The sequence below is a fragment of the Dendropsophus ebraccatus genome, chromosome 3, assembly GCF_027789765.1.
Source record: "Dendropsophus ebraccatus isolate aDenEbr1 chromosome 3, aDenEbr1.pat, whole genome shotgun sequence".
In the NCBI taxonomy this organism is placed as follows: Eukaryota; Metazoa; Chordata; class Amphibia; order Anura; family Hylidae; genus Dendropsophus; species Dendropsophus ebraccatus.
Genome location: NC_091456.1, coordinates 81,103,635 through 81,114,028, shown reverse-complemented (window position 1 = coordinate 81,114,028; position 10,394 = coordinate 81,103,635).

Below are 10,394 nucleotides of genomic sequence, written 5' to 3'. Positions count from 1 at the left end.
CATGACCATGTCCCTTTCTCTCTGTCCACCACTGAACCTGTATATGTCTATGGAGGACACAATGGGTAGGGAGGATGCTCTTCCACATCGGCCATCTTATGGACAGACTCACCACAGATCAGGACAGTACAGCCTGGAGGAGGGGAGTCTGATTTTACCTCTATGAAGTACATAGGGAGATTCTATCAGTATATACAGGTGGTGCAGCGTTCACCGGCGACCAACACCGCTGCAAAGCCAGTGCCCAAGGGGGAAGAAGGAGCAGCCCAGCGGTCCAGCAACCCCAGTGTCACAAAACCAAACCCCCAGGGCCAGAGCTGCACCACCAGCTGTGGTGGACGACCGGTCACTTGCTGCTAGTTGGTGAAGTGTGACTCCTTTACAGTAGTGGTTGGTCGAGGAATAGCTTAACCAGGTGTTATGTGGTCGTGACGCCAGTGGCGGTTGGGCACACAGGTATGCTGGCACACCTGCTTTTATTTTAGTGAGGCTGGCTATACCCTATCCTCTGTGGTCAGTAACCTGCCAGGCTTTTTGGGGGTCCCTTGGGCGCTTATCATGGTGGTCCAGAGTGGAATTGTAACCCACCTGGACTATCGGTACAACCACCCACAAAAAGGGGAGATGACCCAAGGAAGATGCAATGGCTGTGTAGGTGCTTAGAGAATAACCACTGAGTACAGTTAAAATAAATAACTTCTTCTTTACTTTAGTAGTACTTGATACAGTAATGTACAGCGGACTTCAGTCTTGATAATACATTTTAGACTGTAGTGACAGGATCTGCGTTGAGATCTTGTAGAGTAATGCAGCTATGCTAGCTGAGTTGCGTGCTGAGAGGTAGAAGAGGTTCAGAGAAGTAGAGAGGAGGATGTCGAGAGAGTCCTAACCCAATGTAGTACTGTGCTCTGCCGGAACTTTAGAAGTAGAATAAGTAGAATACTTGAGTAGATAGAATACTTGTGCCCTTGTTTTGACTCTTTGGTCTATGCACCACCTATTGCCCTCCAGTGTCGGGCGACCCATCCTAGAGGGTGACACAAGCCCCCGACCTTGTTGCCTAGGTTGAGCAGAGTGGTCAGAGTTCTCTGATTACACCCACACTGCGAGATAGAGTACGTAGGCTTCTAGCAACTTAGCTCTATTTGGATCAGTTTCTCTTTCATCAGGATACTGTCCTACACTTTTAGACTTGTTCATGGCGTGGGCTGGGATGATCCCTAACTTTGTCCTCTCTGTAAGTGTTTAGCACTGCATAGTGTGTATAAGTGCTGATTTCAAGAAAAGAGTTGTCTGTTCCCATGTGTGTCTGTTTTGTACCACACCTCAGACTACACTGGACTCGTCCTCTAACAGGAGAGCTGGCATAAGCCAGGGCCCAACTTTACTGCTGTAGGGACCATTCTGGCTCTCATCCTTCCTCTACAGAAAGCAGAGTAAGACTCACTAAGTGTGGCTACACTTCCTCTCTCCTTGTGACAACTTCCTACAGCAGATGTAATATGTGCTGTAAGTGGGTGAAAAGAAAGTGCAAGAGAATAAAGGAGAAAGGAGATAGGTAGATAAGAAAAAGAGCTCTCATTGGTGCACAAATCACAGAAACAATAACCATTTAGTTACCTACAGCTATGCAATACTTAAAGAGGTTGTCCAACATTTTTTTCTTATTGGAAATGTGAATAATTTGTAATCTGTCCCTTTCCAAGTGGTTTCCTCTCACCTTTTTTCTCCTCTGTGTCCCCGGGCCTCCTCCTCTGTTGCTGCTTTTTGGATTTGTGTTTGTTTACATAAAGAACTTCCAGGTCACAGGGGTCAGCAGTGACATCACAGCTCTGCAAGCCTGTAGCTCCACCCACAGGCAGGTAATATCTGTATTACTGCAAAAGCCCTTTGAGCATCATGGTGGTTCGGTGTCTGCCAATTAGTTATGTTATCAAATAAATTAGTTTTTTTCACACTTTTATCTGTTGTAGGACTTCAAACCCCAGCACACATGTACATGTTAGGAGTTGTAGTCCTGGATTACATATACACTACAGTATCCATCCTACTGGTGGTCGGGGTCTCAATGAGGCAGGATTCTGTTACAAGTTTACCTCAGCAATAGATTGATAGATGACATGGTGACTGCCATGAGGTGAAGCAGCATCTCTCCTCTCCATATTACACACACAGCAGCAGCAGCACTGCCCTCACACTGTACATCTTTACTTTACAATAGTAACATTATAGGGGAAGATTTAGCAAAGCCTGTGCAGGGGAGCAGTTACCAATAGCGACCAATCAGATTGCTTCTTTCATTTTTGAAAAAGGCCTTGGAAAATGAAACCTAAAATCTGACTGGTTGCTATGGGTGACTGCTTCCCTGTTCCTCTGCACAAGTTTTGATAAATCACCCCCTCATACTTCCTTTATTTACCGTTTATAGCTCCAACCTATGCTGCAGTGCTGTACAGAGATTGTAGTCTGTCATGCTGTCCTTACTGCTGCAGTTTCTTCTGGGCTCAGATGTCAGTTAGATGTTAGGGGTGTGGCTAAAGAAATATATGCATAACCCCGCCCGCTTGATGACTCACTGTTCCCTCACTGGCATGAACAGGAAACAGAAGGGAACAGAATTTCACAGGAAGTAGAGAAAACACAGGCAGAGTGGTCATGTGACTTAGCCTGAGAACACAGTAAGCGCTCTAAATAAAAAATAGAAGTGTATGTAGAATATGCAACACCCACAGAGGGCAATGCAATGCTAGTTTATTGAAAAATCCTGGACAACCCCTTTAAGCGTACAATATACATACTAGCGACATCTAGTGATAAAACTTCACTACTTCATCACCACTACTACTTTGAAGTACAGGCTTTTAGCCAGGGGTGTAAAGGCAAGTAACTCTCATGGTGGGCCATTTCTGTGTTCTCCAGGCTTGTACATATAACTATATAATGGCATTATTAAAGACGAGCCCAATGCGAGCATGCTCGGGTCTGATCATTCAGCATTTTAATACTAGTGGCTGAAGAAGTGGATGCAGCCCTAAGGCTTCCTGAAATAGGCTATATTGGCTGCCATAGGCTGTATTCATCCAATATAAAGAATCCGTAGCACTCCTTTTCATATGAAAAAGTGTTCAAACGTTTATTAACAGCGTGAAAAAGGCAATGCCAGGTAAATTACAATACTTTCTTAGAAAAAAATGTTTGGGTTATGGCGACTGTGGACGTTTCAACCCTATCCAGGGTTTTTCTCAACGTCGCTGCGGAAAAAAAATACGTATGTAAGTAACCAATAAACTATAGATGGTAGGTGTATGGGTGAGTGAAATGTCATGTCTAGAGTGAATAGGGTCTTAGATCATAGTATGTGTGTGGAAATACTAGAGTAGAGCATGTCGTGTGAACCTGAGCAGTAGTAAAATGAGGGTCTATGAAGTTGAATATATGTACACTATAGGCTGGATATGGACAGTATGATAGGTACATCACATGAATAACGGGATGTATATGGCACAATATTGATAACTGGAAGGTATATTTGTAGAATCATGACATGTATAGCGTAAAGGGCACACAGGTAAAGAAGATGCAAAGTAAACAAACAGACAACATGCATAATAGAGCAATAGCAATAGAGAGAAACATATAACAGATGTGTAGCATAGAATCAAGATCGATCATATGCATAAATCACAGATCAGGTTGCTGAGCATGCTGAGAATCTGCAGACCATAGCATGCCGGGGTATAGGAGGGAACATACAAGGAGGACGGAATGGGATAGAGTGGCAGGGACAGAGGAAGGGGAGCGGGATTAGGAGAGGCAGGGATCCGGTCTGGCAAAGAGGGAAGAGCAGAGTAACTAACCTGAGGTATGGTAAGTAGACATGCGCACCTGGCGCTGTCCTATGGCGTGTCAAGCGCTGTGATGGTGATGTGCAGGCTTAAAAACACTATGACCGGAAGTCAAGTGCGCCGATTCCTGCGCATGCGCTCTTGAAAAAAATCGCTATGTCTGTGAAAACAGTGTGATAGCTCCTAAATAAAGAGCAAAATGGTTGATTCTATGCTACACATCTGTTTTATGTTATTGCTCTATTATGCATGTTGCCTGCTTGTTTACTTTGCATCTTCTTTACCTGTGTGCCATTTACTCTATACATGTCATGATTCTACAAATATACCTTCCAGTTATCAATATTGTGCCATATACATCCCACTATTCATGTGATGTACCTATCATACTGTCCATATCCAGCCTATAGTGTACATATATTCAACTTCATAGACCCTCATTTTACTACTGCTCAGGTTCACACGACATGCTCTACTCTAGTATTTCACACACATACTATGATCTAAGACCCTATTCACTCTAGACATGACATTTCACTCACCCATACACCTACCATCTATAGTTTATTGGTTACTTACATACGTATTTTTTTTCCATAGCGATGTTGAGAAAGACCCTGGACAGGGTCGAAACATCCACAGTCGCCATAACCCAAACATTTTTTTTCTAAGAAAGTATTGTAATTTACCTGGCATTGCCTTTTTTACGCTGTAAATAAACGTTTGAACACTTTTACATATGAAATCGAGTGCTACGGATTCTTTATATTGGATTATATTTGGTTGAAAGTCTGTCTGTAACCAGCACCAACGACTCCGGTTGTGCACCCCTATTGCTTCTACCTATAGGCTGTATTCATGTCATGTTTTCATGGACTCCCTAGGGCATCCAACTTCTTCAGCCCCCTGTATACAAATGCCAAGTAATCGGACTTGAGCATGCCTGGGTTGTGCTCATTTCTAATTATCATTATCCCGGTTTTAGCTGGAAAACCTAAATTCAATTTCTCAAGTGTGTGTCAGAATTTGCAAACATTCTGTCTAAGAATAAGTATTAGTAACGTGCAAACATGGACAATCTTTAAATTCTCCAGATGTATCAAAGCTTAAAGTGTTTGATAAGTTTACACTGGTCTAACTGACTGGTTTAGTCTAACCTTAGACCAACTAGTAGTAGGCTTACTTAATGCCTGAATCGTGCAACAAAACGTTGATTCATTTTTGGTTAGACTACACATCTTCCTCTTATACAAAAATGTGTCATACACCACATTTATTATGTTTTATTCATGTAATGCAGTTTTTGGTCATTTTGGTCATTGGCATGTTTGAACCACTTTTTACCATGTTATAATCCATATGATTTCTAACATAGGTGTGAATCACTTGTTTTTACCAAAAATCCCTACCCCCCCCCCCCCCCTTTAAAAAAAAAAAAAATCTTGGCCACTTCCTTACAATCTGCTGTCTATTACTTGTTAGGGAAAATCTATCTCTAGACACAAACAGAGCACAAGAAGTTTGAATGGACTTCCACAGTGTTATGCAGAGAAGAGAGCTTAGGCTGTATAGGTACATCAAAGCTTCCCTCTCATCCCTGAACACCCATAAAGTATGGGTAACAGTAATTTGTGTAAATAATAAAGATGAGCCAACCGGGTTCGGGTTCGAGTCGATCCGAACCCAAACGTTCGGTATTTGATTAGCTGGGGCTAGGGATGGTCCGAACAGAGTTCGGTTTCGTACGAACCGAACTCTCGGTAATGATTCCCGCTGTCTGCCCGCTCCACCCAGTGGGCGGATCCAGCTGGAGAACCACCTGAAAAACTGGGATACAGCCATAGCCATAGGCTGTATCCCAGTTTTCCAGGCGGTCCTCCCGCTGTATCCACCCGCTGCACAGAGCGGGCAGACAGCGGGAATCTGATGCAGAGCGTTCGGGTTCATACGAACCCGAACCTCGGAGGGTTCGGACCATCCCTAGCTGAGGCTGCTGAACTTGGATAAAGCTCTAAGGTTGTCTGGAAAACATGGATACAGCCAATGACTATATCCATGATTTCCACATAGTCTTAGGGCTTTATCCAAGTTCAGCAGCCACAGCTAATCAAATGCTGAAAGTTCGGGTTCGGATTGACTCGAGCATGCTCGAGGTTCGCTCATCTCTAGTAAATAACCGTGTTTCTATTATGTGCACAGGGATGCTTCCTGAATGTAATCCTTCTTAAGGCTGGGTTCACACTACGTATATTTCAGTCAGTATATTTCAGTCAGTATTGCAACCAAAACCAGGAGTGGATTAAAAACACAGAAAGGATCTGTTCACACAATGTTGAAATTGAGTGGATGGCCGCCATATAACAGTAAATAACTGCCATTATTTCAATATAACAGCTGTTGTTCTGAAATAACAGCAAATATTTGCCATTGAATGGCGGCCATCCACTCAATTTCAACATTGTGTGAACAGATCCTTTCTGTGTTTTTAATCCACTCCTGGTTTTGGTTGCAATACGGACTTAAATATACTGACTGAAATATACGTAGTGTGAACGCAGCCTAATTCTGTACGCCTAAAGATCATCAACATTATAATCAGCATCAGTTAATTGACTAATGTAACTCCTTCATTGCTGTGTTGCTGCATTTTTTTTCCTTTTGCTCACATAGCACCCAGTGTCTTTTTCTCTCTCCCTCAGATGCTATATACAGTACTGTACTGTGTAAATCATGCTCCAGCACAGTGCCTGTCTGTTTAATCTACTGCTCTCACCAGCAGTATGTTGTGGTAAGGCAGAAAGGAGTGGGTGCTGACCTGTGAGTGGCAAGACAAGGGAAAAGAGAATCTGTGGGAGTACTGCTGACAAACAACCTGGCTCTAGTACTGTCCTCTCAAACAGAATAATAAATAGATATGTACTATAGAGGGGACTCTCATGTTCTCAATAACAGCAGTGAAAGCACTAATGTCACCTTATCACTAATGCCACAGATCTCCCCCAACACAATGGACTCTTCCGGCTCAGAAACAAACATCTCCCCCACCACCATTATCTAATAGGTCCAGTGCTCTATTACGGATATGTGGAGAAGAGGTCCTTAGATTGATAGAACATAAAATATATTTATGAGTAACATTTATAAAATTCCTACGAAAACTCAATTATAAAAGTTTTTAAGGCCCTATCCCCTGGTCCGACTGTGTATAGCAAATTAGTGCTGTCAGCGCCCGTTTGCTCCTCGTTCTCCCGCTCGCGACAGCAGCGAGCGGGTGAGTGTGGGAGGGGCTGAGGGGGGGGGGGCTACCCGGGTGATCGCTAGATCGTCCGGGCAGCCCAGTCGTTTGTTTGTCAACATGGTTGAAAGACAAACAACTGCAACGATCAGCCAACATGAACGATGTTGGCTGATCGTTGCCTTCTATTACCCAGGACAATTATTGACCGTAACTAGGGATTAGCGAACCGGCCGAGGTTCGGGTTCATATGAACCTGAACTATCGGCTTTTGATTCCCGCTGTCTGCCCGCTCCGTAACCTTGAGGACCGCCTGAAAAACTGGGATACAGCCATAGCCATAGGCTGTATCCCAGTTTTCTAGGCAGTCCTCAGGCTGTATCCACCCTCTCCACAGAGCGGGCAGACAGCGGGAATCAGAAGCCGATAGTTCAGGTTCATACGAACCCGAACCTCGGCCGGTTCACTCATCACTAGCCGTAACGGCCGAATGCGGGCAACAATCATTTCGTGGAATAGGGTCGGCACATTTTTTCCGGCTCCAACTCCGGCTGCAGCCAAAGCAAGTTCCGACTCCAACTCTACAACCCTGTCTTACACTATCCTCTATCTGTACTAACCCTATCTAACCCTGCCTCCACCTATATCTCTCTAGCTAGTGAAAATGTATATGTACAGTTCACTATACAGGAGCTGACTTGCGCCAATATATAGAGAGAATATAAGGGCAGACTAGAAGGACCAAGTGGTCTTTTTCTGCTGACAATCTTCGATGTTTTTATGCTATTGAATTTATTATTCAGTAAATGCATTATGGACATAAAATAGATGCATACTGTGGTGTAATATGAATATTTGATGCCCAAAGTAAATTCGGGATATACCATTTGTACATAGCCTTAGTTAATAAGACTGCTGCTTTGTGAGTAGTGCTTCGAAAACTACAGTAATCTAAACCTTACTCATACTGCAAGTAAAGGGATATTTTGGTTACAACAAATTGACCTTTCTGGATAAATGTCTCACTGTATTTAAGATCACTACTTTCTGACATTTAATAGAAATCTTAATAGCATTTGTCCTAATTCTGTGATAATCACAAATAGTTAAAGTGGCTCCCAGATACTTGCGATAATAAGAATGGCACTTGCATTTTGGTAAGTTGGACAGGAAAAGTTTCCGGCTGTATGACATCGGCACACACAAAGCAGGTTCACTGAGGACAGGCAGCAAGGGGAAGGAAATCCTTTTAAATGTTGAGGTTTTTACAGATAAGGTCTGACCCTCAACTGCCCATGCAAATACAAACCAGGCTTATGAATATTTGTCCTATTAAAATAATTATCTTTTAGGATACTTATCATGGCTTCGATAAACCTTCAGCTGAGTTTCACAGATAACATGTGCCATAACAGAAAATAATTAAGTCATCACTGAATATAAGAATTGACAGAATGGGGTAACACTTAAAACATAACATTTTATTAAACTGCTAATAAAAAACACTTAGGGAGAGATTTATCAAACTGGTGCAAAGTAGAATTGTCTTAGTTGCCCCTAGGAACCAATCAGATTCCACCTTTCATTTATCAAGAAATCTGAGAGGAATGAAAAGTGGAATCTGATTGGTTACCGGGGCAACTAAGACAATTCTACTTTTCACCATGTTTGATAAATCTCCCCCTTAGTTCCCCACTTAGACACAAACAACACTGACAAACACTAGAGGCCAAATGGCGGAGACATTATGAGGCCACAGTAGTTTAACAACCATACAAAATTAGGTCAGCATTCGAGAGCTACAATGATGTGTGTCTCACCCAGTCCCAAACTCTGATTATGTGGGTAATAGTTCAAATATAAGTGGTATAATTGGAGTAAGATAGCCTTACCGTATAATTTGCAGTGGGACCTATCATAAGTGGCTAACCCTACTCGCACAGGAGGACGGGGCACACACCCTAAAAAAGGGCACCCTTACCTTGATCTACCACTTTGAAAAAATACACTACTGTACACCCCAACTATGGTCCCTCTAACATGGTTCTACCGAAATAAGCCAGGGTCATCATGGTGGTATGAAAAGTATGAACTGCTGGCAGGTCTCTAGACAGGTGAGTTACCTAGACCACAGCTCCAACACATTTGAGCTGAGAGATTCGACTATATCAGAGTGTTTCCTTCAGACAAACTACCTATAGAGGACTGATCTGCAATCAGAGACACTGACTGACAGCTGAGTGAGCAGGAGGCCGGGCAGCACTGATTATTCATAAAGAGGAGGGAGGAGGAAGGAGTGATTAGGCATGCCAGAGAGTGGCACAAACAACTCTTCTTTGACTCTTGATTACAGTTGGAGACCTGAGATTATGCATAATCTACTCAACGGACAAATTACCAAAAGGCACCATGCTCACTAGGGGATTGCCAGCTACAGCACCTCAGGTAGGGCCCAAGTGCGGACAGATTTCATTGAACACTAAGACCAATGTCACAAGTACACAAAAATGCCATGTAGGAAAGTAGCGATAGCGAAAGTTCTTATGCAAACAGACACAGGAGGCACATGGGGGTATGCTATACATGATTTATTTATTTATTTAGTGCAGTTGTATAATTTAGTTGGATGCCAAATTGCACTGTAAAGAACTATAGAAACCTCCATTTACACTAAGAAAACATTTGCTACATTTATTGGTATACTGCCAATACAGGCTTAGTAGGTTGCCCAAGAACAAAGTGAACCACCCATGTAACCTTTACATCTTCTAACTCACAACCTGTTTAAGCCAAGTAGGTTTCTTTGTGCAAAGTCCCTGAGCCATTACTCAGTACATTTTGTGATGTAATCATGAATTTCCAATTTGTGTGAGCTTAACATCCTGACCTATAAAATACTGCAATAAAAATTAGAATTCAATCTTCTTGTAACATTAGAATTCTCCTCTTTGCTTGTCACTAAACACATTCATTGCCCAAAAGTACATTAAAATGTATTAATTCCACTTTATACTGTGTCAGCGATTCTTCTGACACCGCCATTACTATAATGCCAATGTTGGCATCAGTTCTAAAGCAGACATTATATGGAGACAGCAATGTATTTCTAAAAAGAAAACATTTTTAAATAATAAAAACATCTGGGCGTAATTTGATAAAGCAGCTGGGACACTGCCTGACAGGCACTCGTATAAAAAAAAATGCTGGTGTATGGTTAAGATGGATACTCTTTTATTAATAGCCAAGTTCATGAAACTGATTAGTGTGAAAGTCAAAACTATATTAACGTTCCTACCTTTCACTCTATTAGATAA